The sequence below is a fragment of the Stenella coeruleoalba genome (assembly GCF_951394435.1).
Source record: "Stenella coeruleoalba genome assembly, chromosome: 3".
NCBI lineage: Eukaryota > Metazoa > Chordata > Mammalia > Artiodactyla > Delphinidae > Stenella > Stenella coeruleoalba.
Window position 1 is genome coordinate 102,835,424 of NC_137148.1, and position 14,465 is coordinate 102,849,888.

Here is a 14,465-nt window from a genome sequence, read left to right on the forward strand (position 1 = left end):
GACATAAGTGAATACTTAGAACAAAGCTCTCAAACCCAAATAAGTATAATTAACTAATAGATATGAAAAAATATTCAGCTGGCCTCACAAGTAGTCAAATGAATGCAATAAAGTTTTATTAAAGCAATAAAAAAGTTTTGGCAGCCTATCGAATTTCCAATTTTTTTAGTAAATGATTTAGTTTTGGCAAATGAGCTTTAAGTTAGACATTTGCACATGCCTGGCAGGAGTGTCAATTCATATTTCTGTAAATCAATTTGGCATCAGGTTTTAGGAGTTGTAAAAACAAATCCTTTTACTCAGTAATTCTACTTCAAGAGTTTTTCATCTCTGCTGTGTCTCAGAGGCAAGCAACTGCTTCAAGACAAAGCTGAACATCTCTTTCCCAACCACGGGCTGCCAGAAACTCACTGAAGTGGACAACAAAGGCAAACTCTGAGCCTCCTATGAGAAGCGTTTAGCCACAGAAGCTGCTGCAGATGCTCTGGGTGAAGAAGGGAAGGGCTATGTGGCTGGAATCAGTGGTGGGGATGACAAACCAGGTTTCCCCACAAAGCACGGTAGACTAGGAGGACTAGAGAAAGCAAGCACAAATCCGTTCAGGGGATGCACCGTGGATGCCAATCTGAGTGTTCTCAACTCGGTTACTATTTTAACCAATAATAACCATTGGAAAAAGATATTCTTGCACTCACTGATACTACTGTGCATCATCACCTGGGGCCCAAAAGAGCTAGCTGAACCCACAAACTTTCCAATCTCTCTAAAGAAGATGGTGTCTGCCACTATGCTGTGCAAAGCTCCTGACCAGAGAAGGTAAGAAACCTCGGTGCCCAAGACGCAGTGTTACGTTATTCCCTGTGTCCTGCAACACCAAAGTCGGCTTGTTGCTCTGAAGAAACAGGGTACTAAGAAAAATTAGGAAGAGGCCACAGAATATGCTAACCATTGGCCCAGAGGATGAAGGACACCAAAGAAAAACTCCAGGAACAGACTGCCAAGAGATGGAGGCTGTCCTGTCCGACAGCTTCTACCTCTAAGTCTAAGTCCAGTCAAAAACAAGGTTTTCTAAGAGTAAGAAATAAATAAGGTCAGACTTAAAAAAAAGAAAAAAGTTTATCTTAAGGAAATAATCAGAAATGTGGACAAAGATTTACACATAAAGATATTCATCTTAGCTTTATTTGTTATATCAAAAGCCAGAAGCAACCCAAGGGCTCAAACTTAGGAAGAGTGTTAGATAAACTACATCGTATCTGTAGGATAGTGTGTCGTGCAACCATTAAAATGAAAATGGGTGATGAAGCTTTAATGTCAAAAGATAACGCTTATGATGGACGTGTTAAATGAAAATAAAAAGAATTGCATATATAGCATTACCCCAAGTATGTAAAAATCCATAAAAAGATGCGTAGAAGAAGATATGCCAAAACTATAAACATGGATTTGATTATCTTTGGTTGGGTGATTTTATTTTCTTCTTTTTACTTTCAATTTTTACAGAATAAACATTCTTGGAGTCGTCTCAAGAGACAGTTGCTAGAAGCTTTCCTTGTCCTTAGAGAAAGGGCTGGGTCACGTGCTTCTCCCTGGGTGCCTCCTGCACTTTCTCAGTGCACACCCCTCTCTTAGCATTTCCTCGTGGTGCTCAAGTTTTCTGTGCACATATCTGCCATGCAGTCCTGACACTAATGATGTGGAGTTGGGTCAGATTTCACAGGTCGAGAGCACAGTGCTCTACAACATACCCCTCACTTCAGACAGCAGCTGCAAGCTCTAGAGTTCTCAGGCCACTCACACTTCTGACCAACCGGCTACGAATCTGGAGCTTCTCACTACCTCCCCAGGTTCTGTAATTGGCTAGAATGACTCAGAGAATTCAGGAGAGCATTATACTTAGGATTATAATTTTATCACAGAGCACACAAATTAGAACCAGCCAAATGAAGAGACACACAGGGTGAGGTCTGAGAGGATCCCAAACAAAAATGTTCCCTGTCCTCAGGATGTAGGACCCTCCTGGCACGTTGATCAGTATCGCTAACCTGGAAGCTCACCAGAGCTTCAGATATACAGAGTTTTTACTGGGGTTTCATGACATAGGTTTGATTGATTGAATCATTGGCCATGTGATTAAACTCAATCTTGAGCCCCCGTCCCCTTCTCAGATCTTGGACTTATAAATGCATGGCTCAAAACCTTAACCCTCTAATCATGCAGTATGGTCTCTCCAGCACGGAAGCGCCATCCTGAAATTATCTAGGGGCTCACCAGGAGTCACCTCATTGGCATAAATTCCAGTGTGGTCCAAGGGACCCACAATGAATAACAAAGACACTCCTTTCATTTTGGAAATTCCAAGGATTTAGAGGCTCCCTCCTAGGAAGTGGGGCAAAGTTCAGCCGAATTCTTTCTTATACAACAGTATCTGTCTCACCCATTGGCTATGGTGTCCAATATGGAGGGACCATGCCTATGCCTGGGACTGGCACCCAGCAGATTTTTTTTTTAGTAAATCTGGCAGCTTAGGAAAGTTAGCCTAAGGCCCATTAGTAAACTAGAGAAGCCCCTTTCTGTCTGTGAGTCCCAAGTTGACATTTTCTCTTTTACCTTCCACCACAGTATCCTCAGAAGGTCATTTTTCCGGGAATTAGTAATTCACTGATATTTTGGTCCTTTGATAATTTAATCCATCATTGAGAACAGTAATATGACAGCAATGACCACAAAACAGTTTTTTCTTTCACCATCTCTTTTCCCCCCTCCTGGGTGATATCTATCTATAGAAACATGTTAGCTAGTCTTGAATTAACTAGGAAATTAATAGAGGATGTATTAGCTTTGTACCAGGAAAGGCAACAAATAGCACAGGATTGACAATTTCATGGCTGTGTTTATGCGGGTGCTTAAGACCGTCAATATTAAGTAAGTTACAGAAGTAAGTGCTGGTGTTTCCATTTTTGTTCTTAATCTAAACATGGCCTGGGGATGGGCTTTTAGAACATCAATATGGTGTTTGGTGAATTTAACAACTTAGTTGATTGTATTTATGTTTGCTCGTTTATTCCAAAAGCTATTTACTTCTGGTAGGTTATATAGTCAATGCTGAGTATTGAATATTTAACTTAGTTCTCCAAGTCTTTCATAATTTCTATTTCACAATTTACTAGATTAAAACTAGGACTACTGCCTGAAGTTTTTTTGTTTTACTTCATAAGACTATGTACTCAAAATTAAGTCACTTAAGATTAAATCAACTTTTTATTGAGACAAAATAATACATATCCTAATTTTAAATGTTTTACACAAAGACAAGGGCAGAAGTTTCTGGGCATCACAATTCACTAAGTTTTTCCTCTAAGCACATGGAGGCGCCTTGCTGGCGTCCTAGGACAGTGGCCCTGGGTGTTGCTTCACTTTCTCCAGACCCCTGACTGGTCTGAACTCTTATTTTTTCTCTTCTTATCTGAGCAGACTTGAGTCCAAGCTTGTGCGAGAAGACAGGACGTTTTGTAAATTAGGATGAACAGAGAGCCTTCTCTGTTTATTGGATTTTTTATAGTCTCCTGTTGTTGCCTGAGGGTAGGGGTCTCCTGTGACTATATTCACAGTAATTTCTAGGTAGCATCCAATACCTGGTCCATATTTAAATTTTCCTATTAAAATCAAGGGTTGATTTTACTTTATTTAAAACTGTGGAGAATAACAGCATGTTTGTATGTAACAGGATGATGCAGCCAAGAAGGGAAAACTGATGATGCAGGATTGAGTAGAGACCTTTGCAGGGGTGATGCCCTTAACCAGGGCCGTGCACCTCACTCAGCTCCACGTGAGACTGTCACATGGCCTTCTCTGTGCATGGTTGTCCCAAGAGGGTGCATCAAGGGTACATCAAGCCTGTCTGTGCAGGCTACAGGGGATAGGACTGAAGGAATTAGCAGCCCACCAAAGTGGTCTGAAGATTATTTTAAACAGAAAACATCTGAACAGACAGTAGCCACAGAAAGACATTATCTCAAAAAGAAAAACCTCCTGAAAATACAGCTGCCACTGACTCCCCCCATCTACCCCACCCCGCCCCCGAGGGAGTTTCCTGTTTGAAAGAAGACACACCTTCAGCCCTGGGAAATATGAATTCAGCTGCCATACTCCGTACCCCCCACCAGGAGGAAATTTCTACCCGGGAAGGAAATAGTCCGCCCATTTCCATTAGCATCTAAACACTCAATAAGGGCTTCCCTGGTGGTGCAGTCGTTGAGAGTCCGCCTGCCAATGCAGGGGACATGGGTTTGAGCCCTGGTCTGGGAAGATCCCACATGCCGCGGAGCAACTAAGTCCATGTGCCACAACTACTGAGCCTGTGCTCTAGAGCCCGCGAGCCATAACTACTGAAGCCTGCGTGCCTAGAGCCCATGCTCCGCAACAAGAGAAGCCACCGCAATGAGAGGCCTATGCACCACAACGAAGAGGAGACCCCGCTCGACGCAACTAGAGAAAGCCCGTGTGCAGCAACAAAGACCCAATGCAGCCAAAAAATAAATTAATTAAATTAAAAAAAAACCAAAAAAACACCCAATAAAAGCTTCCATACGTTCCCACTGAAACCCTAAGCCCTGCTCTTTGTTAAGCTGGTATATAAAACTTTATCTCTATCCATTCCCTCAGTTACTCACTACTGAGCAACTCCTATGTGCTCCTGTTAAAGAGGTCTTGTCTTTTTCTCTAGCTAATCTGTTTATTTTCAGTTAATTTTCAGGCCTCTGACTATTTGGACCTAAGCTGGTAGAGAAAAACTTTTTCCTTCCCACAAGATCGTAGGTACATGTGGAGAGCTGGCCTTAGTTAAGAGCATGGACCCTTACTCTATAGTAACAGGAGAGAAGGCAGAAGGATTTACGTATATTCAGACTCTCTCATTCGCAAACACACTAGAAGTGTCATCTCTTCTCACTGACTCATGTCCTCACTTCCCATTCACTACTCTACCTATTCCAATAGGGCTGCCAGGCTTAACACATATTCATCCAATTATTCATTCATCAAATGTTTCTTTAATCCTACTAAATAGTCTAGGCCCTGAAGATACAGCATTGAACAAAATCCAAAAATCCCTGCCCCTATGGAGCTAGATCTCTGGTGGGGGAAAACAGATGTGAAACAAACTACATAGCACTTTCAGTGGTAATAAGTGTGATGGATAAAAATACACACACACACACACACACACACACACACACACACACACACACACACACACACAAGGCAGGAAAGAGAGTGATGGCGTGTTGGCTGCCTCATCAAGAAGGAAGCACTTGAATAAAGACCTGAGGAGGTAAAGAGCAAGCACTATGGATACAGTGGGAAGTCTTTTCCAGGAAGAGGGAGCGGATAAGCAGTGGGAGTGTGCCTGGTATATACAAGGAAGAGCAAAGAGATAAATAGGGAATAAACAAGGGGAGGAGGCACAGCAGGAGATAAAACCAATGAGGTCGTATGGGGACAGATTGCGTGGGAGCTTGTAATCATTGCAAGTGCTTTGGCTTTACTCTGACTCAGCTGAGGAGCCAGTGGAGGGATGTGCGCAGACAAAATGGACTTGGGGAGCAAGGATGGAAGTAAGGACAGCAGTAACAATGTTGATGAAATAATTCCACCAAGAAATCACGGACACTGCTTTGGAAAGCAATCTGGCAGCTCCTTAAAAGGTAAAACATAGAGCTGCCCTGTGATCCAGTGATCCAGCAATTGCACTCCTAGGTACACACCCAAGAGAAAGGAAAACAAATGTTTACACAAAACATGAATATTTATAGCATCATTATTCCTAAGAGCCAAAAGGTGGAAATAACTGAAATGTCCATCAACTGATGAATGGATAAACAAAGTGTGCTATACCCATACAATGGAATATTATTCAGTCATAAAATGAAGTACTGATATATCCTACAACATGGATAAACCTTGAAAACATTATACTATACGAAAGAAGCCATTCACAAAAGACCTCATCGTGTACAATACCATTTATATGAAAATTCCAGAACAGACAACTCCATACGGATACAAAGTAGATTAGTGACCGCCAGGGACTAGGGGAAAGAGGGAATGGGGAGTGACTGTTAAATTTTTTGGGGGGGATGACTAAATGTTCCAAAATTAACTATGGTGATGGATGTAAAACTATGCAAATACAATAAAAACCACTGAGTTGGGCACTTTGAATGGATAAACTAAATGGTACATGAATTATATTTCAATAAAGCTATTATTAAAAATAAGAAGAAACAATGGAGTTTAGCATAGGGAGGTGGTGACATGTGGCTAGGGGTCGGAATACTTTGAAGGTAGAGTTAATAGAACTTGGTGAAGACTGGATGAGTTGTAGGAAAGTAAACTAAGAGTCAAGGATGGTGCACTGACACTAAGTGAGATGGGGGAGAATGCAGGGGGAGCAAATTTGGGGAAGAAAATCAGGAACTTTCTTTTGACTGTGTTACGCTTGTGATGCCAAGTAGACATACAATATGCAACTGGACATATGAGTCTGGGGTTCAGGAAAGAGATGGACTGGAATTTTACATTTGGAGTTATCAGCATATGAATGGTACTTAACTGGTTAGAGTCATCAGTTACCTCGAGGGAGCCAAATCTTCACCTTGGCTTCTCAATAACACTGGACATTATTGACCACTGTCTTCATGTAAAATTGTCTCTTCTCTTACTTTTAGTAGAGTAATTTTTGCTGTTTTCTTCCTTCCTTTCTTGTCTCTCCCAATCTGTTTCATTTGCAGGCTCATCGTCCTCCACCTGATCTCCAGTTCAGAGTTGTTTAAATTTTGCTCCTGTATCATTTCTTTCATGATACTGTATATTCTCTGAGAGATTGTATCCACATCCTAATTTCAACTATTTCTTATACATAAACTTGTAAGTGAGCTTCAGATCCTTCACATAACCACTAAATATATATCGAAAACATCTCTAATTCAATCTGTGCAATATTGAATTCATCATTTCTACCTCCACTCCCAATCCAAAACCAGTTCTCTTCCAACATCCCTCATTTCAATGAATGAGTTATGTATGAGTTACGTAAACCACAAGCCAGAAGCCATCCTTGGTATCTCTCGCCCCAGCATATCTAATCCATCATCAAATTCTGAGACTTTCATCTCCTAAAATATTCTCTAAATATCTCTACTTTTCTTTATTTTTACTGGTGAGCAATGCAAATACATTTCTACTCTATAATTTTTCACACAACAACCCCTATTGATAACCAGCATTTCTACCATTCTTATGCCCTGGAGACAGACTAATTACAAAATATTGTGGATTTTAAAAAGGGGACGATGGGGGCATGGGCTCCTTTTATATGTTGAGGATTTCTCCTCCTCAATGTTCTCTACAACTTTCCTTTTCAATTTTCCTACTTCTTGTCTCTTTTAAATCCAAATCATTCCACCAGTTATCGCCAGACTAATTCTCGTAACACGTAGTTCCAGTAATTTCCCAGCTAAAAATTCAAAACTGCATTTTGCCTAGGAATTTAAGAGCAAACTCCTAATACTAGCATTATCGTTCCATCATGACAAAGTCTAAATACTCTTCTTCTCTATGTCCCAGTGTTATGGGTTGAAGAGTGTCCCCCAATTCACGTCCTTCCTAGAACCTCAGAATGTGACCTTATTTGAAAATCGAGTCTTTGCAGATATAATCAAGTTGAGATGAAGTCATCAGGGTGGGCTCTAATGCAAATGACTGGTGTCCTAATAAGAAGAGAGAGATTTGGAAACTGACCCACAGAGAGAACACCATATGACAACAGAGGCAGAGACGGGAAGGATGCATCTCCAGGCCAAGAAATGCCGAAGACTGATGGCTTCCACTAGAAGTTAGGGGAAGGTAAGGTGAAGCTCTCCCCTACAAGGTACAGAGGGAGCATGGCTTTTCAATGTCTTATTTTGGATTTCTATCTTCCAGAACTATGAGACAGTAACTTGCTGTTATTTCAAGACACTCAGTTTGTGGTAGTTTGTAATGGTAGCCCTAGGAAACTAATACATGCAGTTACTTTGGAAAATTCAGTGTTCTCCTAAACCTGCACTCTGTTTTTTAAAAAATTCAGGTATAATTCATGCACTATAACATTTATCCCTTTTAAGTATACAATTCAGTGATTTTTAAAATATTTTCACAAGGTTGTATAAACAACACCACTATCTAATTTTAGGACATTTTCCTCAGCCTTAAAATACATCCCATTCTGTTAGAAATATAGTTCCCCAATGCCCCCTCCTCCCAGCCCCTGGCAACCATATACCTTTCTCTATGGACTTGCCTGTTCTAGACTGCACTAATTTTATTTGTTTCCATGCCTTTTTCTCATGTCCTCTCTCCATTACTCCTATTTGTGGCTTATAACTATTATGTCATCACTCACTCACTAAACTGGTTCTACCTGAGGACAGGGAATGTGTATCCCTGTTCCTAGTACATATTAAGCATTATAACATGCGTCCTGAGTGAAAATACGAATCAATGAATGCCCATCTCAAAGGCCATCCTCTTTCTATCATCTATCTTTTCTCATTTGGTTCAAATCTATGCTTCTAACTCACGTGGTTCTCCTTGGAATCAAATTGGTTTTGATGTATGAAATATAAACACACAGTAATGTGTGCTACAATATTCAGTGGACAAAATTTATTGAATAAACTACTCTACAAGTAGCATTGAACAAGACTCTCTACTGGGCAAAATAATTACGATCATGAAATAGACATAAATGAATGGTTGCGTTTCTTGTTTTTTAAGGCCATCTGCACCCTTTAAAGATATTACAGTCTGAATGGGGCTGAGACTAGAAATACTATGAGATACAAGAGATCAGCACGTGGAATCTTGGTCTAAGTATGAATTGCTGATAGAAGACAAATGATGTTGCTTGAAATTGTGACTTGAAAAGCAAGTACCATGAATCATCCCCATGTATAAGGTTGTAATCAGAACAATGGAGAACTGATACGTGAATAGTTGTCATTTACTATGTTGTTGGCAAAACACTGGCCAATTCATGGCTATGCATGAAGCTTAAATGTTGCAACATGAATACACTTCACATTATCTGGAACAGCAGACACTTCTGTTTCCAATTATTATTTTTTTTACCGTATGTTTAGAAAAAAGAAGATATCTTAAATTAGCTAGAGCTAGGACAGCACGTTGTGCTTCTCTGGTTTTTTTTTAAATAATTAATTTATTTTTATTATTTATTATTTTATTTTTGGCTGTGTTGGGTCTTTGTTGCTGCGCGTGGGCTTTCTCTAGTTGAGGTGAGCGGGGGCTACTCTTCGTTGTGGTGTGTGGGCTTCTCATTGCGGTGGCTTCTCTTGTTGCAGAGCACGGGCTCTAGGCACGCGGGCCTCAGTAGTTATGGCTTGCGGGCTCTAGAGCACAGGCTCAGTAGTTGTGGCGCACGGGCTTAGTTGCTCCGCGGCATGTGGGATCTTCCCAGACCAGGGCTCGAACCCGTGTCCCCTGCATTGGCAGGCGGATTCTTAACCACTGGGCCACTAGGGAAGTCCCTGGGCTTCTCTATTGGAGGACACCATATTAAAAGAGATAGGACTAAGTATGTATAGTACTGCATAGTACTTTAAGATATTCACAATATTTAAAACACTCTTGTGACTTAAGCATTATTATTGTCCCAAATTTACAAATGAGGACATGTCCTTGGTAAAATGAGATGACTGGCTTATGAATCTATCAAGGTAGCACATGGTAGGGAGGCAGGACACAAACCCACATCTCCACCTTCAAACTTCAAACTCACTATGTCCACAATCCAAATGGTAAGCACGCACTAACAGGCAAAGTTGCTCTATTTAATCATGATGATGATGATGTTGTAATAAAAATAACGATAGTAAATCTATTGATTTGTCTCCATTAGAATGTGAGTGCTATGAAGAGAGAGATTTAGTCTTGTTCACTGCTGTATCCCAGTGCCTAGAACAGCCCCTGGCACATAAACCGTCTAATAAAACTTCTTTGTAAATCAAAATAATACATCACATTTTCAAAGACATTTCACAAATATTACTTCATTGTTGTCATAGCAATTTCTAAGATTTCTGACTCTGCTCCAATATTCTTTTCATTACTCCCCATTGTATAAAAGAGGACTTCAAATATCAGCACTGAGATATTACGAATAGGATATATTAGTCATCAAGACCAGTACCATAATAGGATCCCAGCCGATCTTACCTCAAGGATGACAAGTACTGACTTGAATAGGTTGGCTCCTCTATGGATGGAAGGCGTTGAAAGGCACGTAGAGAAAGTCATCAGTGAGGAACACACACATCTGTCAAGATTAAAAAAAAAATTCTGTTAAAGTTCTGAAATGTGGGAGAAGGTTGGCTTCCCTTCATAAGGAAGGTAGTGTTCAAGATCATTGCCTGTTAGAGTTACTAAAATGACTTTCTCTACTATTATCCTGGTTTTTTACATTCATTATGGAGAATCAAAGAGTAAGTAACTGAGTTTAGAAATGAGTATTTTGTTTTCGAATAGAAAGGTAGTAAGACCCTGGACTCTGAGGAGTCTCTTCTTAAGGGGCCCAATGGTTTTGAGAGGAGGAGATGCCAAGTAAGTGGGATGTGGCTCTGCTTCACTTTCTTTAACATAGGAAGTGGGAAAAGGGATTCTGCTGTTTGAAAACCACTTTTATTTAAAGTATAATGCCGTCTGTATCCAGAAAAATGATTACTCTAATTGGAAAAGATACATACACCCTAATGTTCATAGCAGCACTATTTACAATAGCCAAGACATGGAAGCACCTAAGTGTGCATCGACAGAGGAATGGATAAAGAACATGTGGTACATATATACAATGGAATATTACTCAGCCATGAAAAAGAATGAAATAATGGCATTTGCAGCAACATGGATGGACCTAAAGATTATCATACTAAGCAATGTGAGTCAGACAGAGAAAGATAAATATCACATATCTCTTAAATGTGGAATCTAAAAAATGATACAAATGAACTTATTTGCAAAGCAGAAATAGACTCACAGACATAGAAAACAAATTTATGGTTACCAAAGGGGAAAGGGGGTGGGGGAGGGATAAATTAGGAGTTTGGGATTAACAGATACACACTATTATATATACACTAGATAAACAACAAGGACCTACTGTACAGCACAGGGAACTATATTCAATATCTTGTAATAACCTATAATGGAAAAGAATCTGAAAAAGAATATATATATCTGAATCACTTTGCTGTACACCTGAAACTAACACAACATCGTAAATCAATACTTAATTGATACTTAATTAAAAAAAAAACCCAATGTGGATATCAATGTGCAAATCAGAAAAAAATTAAGGATTTTTTTTAAAAAAAGGTATAATGCCATCAATACCATTTTGTATGGTCTTATTTATGTTTTACTCTCCATCCAGAAGCAATATCCAATCAAAGGTAGGGCAAGGTATTTTGAATGTAAACGTTGTTTATCCAGCTCTCTCAGAAAACTGGAGCTCAGTTAAGAAGCTGAAAGGTCATGAAGAACCTAGGGGCAGGATGGGAATAAAGACGCAGACCTACTAGAGAATGGACTTGAGGACATGGGGAGGGGGAAGGGTAAGCTGGGACGAAGTGAGAGTGTGGCATGGACACGTATACACTACCAAGCAAAAAACAGATAGCTAGTGGGAAGCAGCCGCATAGCACAGGAAGATAAGCTCAGGGCTTTGTGACCACCTAGAGGGGTGGGATAGGGAGGGTGGGAGGGAGGGAGATGCAAGAGGGAGGAGATATGCGGATATATGTATATGTAAAGCTGATTCACTTTGTTATAAAGCAGAAACTAACACACCATTGTAAAGCAATTATACTCCAATAAAGATGTTAAAAAAAAAAGAGAAAGTCTCACAATAAGCATAGGCCTCCCTGACACCACAACACCATCTTCAAAACTTTAAGCTGTTTACTCACAGGCAAGTCTTCAGTCTTCATCAGGACCCGCTCCCTGGAATGCTAAGAGCCTCAGCTCTCTGGTTTCTCAACCCCTAACAGGAATACAACACCCACGGAAGGACGAGAGGCACCAGGAGGGTGATGGGGCTCTTAGAAGTAAGTTCTACTGGCCGCAAAATGGAAGTGGGAGAGATTGGTTAGGAGGACGGAGCCCCTCCTCACCACCAAACCGCCCTCTGATTTTGCAGAGGAGACAGGTGTGCATCGTGAGGGACTCAGACTAAATAACTTTATAAGCCTCAGCTGACTCACAGGACCGCAGATAGGGAGATAGTCAGTAATGTTTGTAACAGTGATGGGAGTATTTTAAAAATATTTAAAACACTCTTGCAAATTAAGTGTTATCAGTTTCCCACGTTTACAAAGGGGGGGTTAACTTATGTTTAAAAGATTAAATGATGTTTAATACTGCTCTTAAAAACAAAGAGAGACTTATGCGGTACAATTTTAAGGAAATACTTGAAAAATCTTGGTAGGTTAAAGGGAAAAGGCTCAGTTACCTGGAAAAAATCCCAGTGTTTGGAACAGTGAATTCCTAAGGGATTTCCAATAAAGGAGGTGTTACTTTACTTAGATGTAACCATATGTTCAATTACAGGAAGGCACATTTGTGGAAAATCAACAAAATATCCACAGATAGTTTTATTTCATAAAGCATAGATGATAATGTGGGTTTCTGTAATTGTTTCCTTGAAATCTACATTATTTCGAATAAACGTTTTTAAAATTAGTTTGTGGAAAGTAAGCCTGTTCAAGTTTGGTGTTTTGTAAATAAATACATTATTTTAAAAAATGCATTCCTACCAGAAAAATGAATGGTACTGTCTGCTATTTTGCAAAGAAATATGTATAAAGATAATTGCTCTGTTTTAAAAACTAAACAGATAGTGTTTAGGCTTTTTAGTCACCTATTATATTAAAGTGCTTTATTATCATTAAAATTACTTGTGCCCTTAGTTCACCTAAAATTTGGTGATCTCAATTCACCAGAGAAATCATTCATCCAATAACATGAGTGAAGAGAACTGATCAGGTACACACATATACACACACACACATCTTGTGACACCACCCAAAACCCACAGCAATGGTGTCAGCTCAGAAATACAACAGCTGTTGAGAAACAAATATTCTTTTGAAGAAATATTTCCTTTGTGTCTATCCTACTTTTGTTTTTAAAAATTACTTATTTCACTGTAAAAAATGGAATCAAATGAAGTATCCTTCAAAAAATGAAAGCTTCTGTACACTCCACATGCAGGAACTACATCAGGACATGTGGAAAAGTGTATATGTGCTATGATATAAGGCACTTGGAAAAAGAATCAGTTTTTTCTCCGCTTTCTGATGGAGAACTCCATGAAAAAGTGTGCCAGGAAGAACAAGTTCCTCTAAGTGACATTTCATTTCTTAGCAGCTAGATAGATTAATGCTTGCTTCTCTACAGCTCATGCATTACTAGCCCTAGTACTTCAGAAATGAAAAATCATGTACTCAATTTATTCTTTATTGCATAAATGTTATACAAAGAGAATGGAAATTTGCAGTGGGGTCTTCATTCCTGATAAAATATTGTGGTCTTGATAATAGGTTAAGAAATACTATAGTACCACTGTCCTTTCATATTTAGCCTCTATAAAACAGCCTACTGGATTATATGTATAAGATGAGGAGAAATGAAAGTAGAATTATGTTAAACTGTAGCCTCTAAATAGATTACAACAACTTTTATCACCTTTTCAGGGCATGGCTAAAGAGACACACCTGTAAATCTTCTGAAGAGCCGAGTCCCAGAGAACCAGAGACATTTTCAAATTATCAGCAACAAAACTCAACCAAAGGGCAACTGAACTACAAAACTCAAAAGGAAAGTCTAAAGGAATACACAGTGAAGGACTGAGAGACTCCTGAACAAAATGCTTGAAAGCAGGTCTAAGAGTCTGATCTCTTCTCCTCCAGACAAGAGAAAGCAATTTTCAGTCAAGCAAGTCCAAGGAGCAAACTTGGACTTTCATTTGTGGTGCCCACACTATTCTGCCTTTATAAGAGTCCCTGAGCCACGACCTTTAGTACTTTGGTTAAGCTTGAGCTTTTGTTCTTCAGATCTCTATTTTTTGCCTTAGTTAGAACCTGAATGAGTTGGGATGGGATGGGGGTGGAGGAGGACTGCGGTGAGAAAAGATATTAAGCTTTTGCTGCTTCTCTCCAATTGTGAGTTTATCTAAGTAATCTTCAGTGCTTTGGAAAAATATTGTTTGAAAAAATTAAGTAGAATTAAAACAATTATGGCTGGTAGACTTGTATACATGACAGATCATTAAGTCTGTTATAAATATATTTGGAGGGTGAAATAAATTCTGGGCAAGTGCAGATGTTTCCAACTTAATGAATCAGCATGAG

The 14,465-nt window shown here is 39.5% G+C and overlaps 1 protein-coding gene and 1 pseudogene across 2 annotated transcripts in view; one reads left to right on the top strand and one right to left on the bottom strand.

Annotated features, from left to right (window-relative positions):
• The window catches only part of ZNF608 (zinc finger protein 608), a 1,156,357-nt gene that overhangs the window by 255,433 nt on the left and 886,459 nt on the right, over window positions 1–14,465 (bottom strand). Inside the window, exon 7 of the mRNA XM_079918637.1 lies at window positions 10,276–10,375. The gene's annotated coding sequence lies outside the window, so the exon portion shown is untranslated. The remainder of the gene's footprint in view (window positions 1–10,275; window positions 10,376–14,465) is intronic.
• Window positions 284–2,083, top strand: LOC307184871 (small ribosomal subunit protein eS6-like; annotated as a pseudogene). Its single transcript has one exon. The product of its transcript is annotated as a small ribosomal subunit protein eS6-like (transcript).